At 34.5% G+C, this 1,700-nt stretch overlaps 1 protein-coding gene across 5 annotated transcripts in view; it reads right to left on the reverse strand.

Annotated features, from left to right (window-relative positions):
• Positions 1 to 1,700, reverse strand: part of LOC106875521 (ABC transporter F family member 4) — a 114,636-nt gene that overhangs the window by 37,354 nt on the left and 75,582 nt on the right. The gene's annotated exons all lie outside the window — the stretch shown is intronic.

The raw sequence follows: 1,700 nt of genomic DNA on the forward strand, positions 1-1,700 counted from the left end.
TATAGGCAAACATATACAATATCCACAGTTTTATATATATATATATATATATATATATATACATGCAAGCGTAAATATATGCGTGTGTACACACATACATACAAGCAGACATACCGACATCCATTCAGCATACGTTTCTATGGACACAAACACTCAATTACACCCACATACTTGAAAATATGGGTACAGGCAAACAGGACCGCTCACCTAGAATCTTTCTGCCGTCTATTACTGTTTTTATCTTATTACTTTAACTCATGTCCATTGTCAAGAAATCTTTCGTCACACACCTGTGACCTCTTCAGCGACACTTTTTGTTTACGTGTGTGTGTTCTTGCTCCACTTATTCCCTCCAGTTCTTCTAAGGTGTGTATCCTTGTGTGCGCATGCGTTTGTGTCCTTGTGTGTGTGTATAATTGTGTGTATGTGTGTGTGTCATAGTTTTAGCAGCAGTGTGGCCTTCCCCGCAGCAGCCTCATACTCTCACCCCATTGTACTGCTGCTGTTCTAAAACCCAAAAACATGATACAGTTCATGTTTTCTTCTGTGTATGTGTGTTCGCCCACGGTGTTGCCATCGTGGTAGTTGTTCTTGTTGTTATAAAAATGTTACACAGTACTATGTCATACGTTATGAATCAATACATTGGATCAAGGCATAATCATTCACTATTTTATGCTACATTAGGGGATACAAAATTCAATGTTGGCAGACATCCTAAGACTATTCTATATAAATTGCATACCATGTCATGACTTATTACATGTTGCATAGGTTTTACGATGACAATTTGCATCAATAGTAAGACAAGAGATGTCGCCATTTTAATGTTTTATAGAAAAGCAACCGGCGTGTTGTTCGAATCCTATATAAGAGAATGGCAATCATTTAGAACCAAGCAGCCGAGATATTGTGCACAAATGTATATACGTGTGTTTGTGTGTCCATGTCTGTTACAATTATGCGTATTATTTGGTGAATGTCCAAACACGTATGTGTATGCGTGCGCATATGTTTATTTGTAGTCAAGAATTCTGCTTTATATTTTCTTAAAGTCAACATCTGTAGCACTCTCTTTCCGGTCTGATACTTCTATTATTTAAATTCTTTAAGTAGTGCTTTAGATTCTTCATACAATAATTACAAGCATTCGTTGTATTCTAGCCTCCATTTTTACTTCTTATTACCGCCAAAAACCTCTTTGAATTAGTAACATTAAAACACGTTCGCCTCTCTTTCAGAATCTTAAGCCTATTAACTTTACAGCTGAAAGACTACATTCTGTTTCCGATTTCCATAATAAGACATATATCTTGCTAATACATCGCGACTAAATCCAATAATTACCTGTAGTGTGTGCGTACGCAAGTGTGTGTGTGTGTTTTTTGTATCTCTCTGACTGAAGAGTTTATTATTTCCTCAATGTCTAATACTTCCTGACATTAAAGAATAAAACAGCTGCTTGTTAATTATATAACCCATTAAATGTGGTTGCTGTGGTTATTTTCATATTAATGATTCCAAAGAAGAAAAATAAACTGATAAAAGGATTACATTATAAGGACTGTATGTAGTAATCTCTTGTTATTGGTTATAAGAAAATACTTCGAAAGCAACTATTCTATGAAACTATATACCTGTCTGTATGTTTATTGTACGATCCTATATATATATATATATATATATATATATATATATAT

The sequence above is a fragment of the Octopus bimaculoides genome, chromosome 18 (assembly GCF_001194135.2).
Source record: "Octopus bimaculoides isolate UCB-OBI-ISO-001 chromosome 18, ASM119413v2, whole genome shotgun sequence".
NCBI classification, from domain to species: Eukaryota; Metazoa; Mollusca; class Cephalopoda; order Octopoda; family Octopodidae; genus Octopus; species Octopus bimaculoides.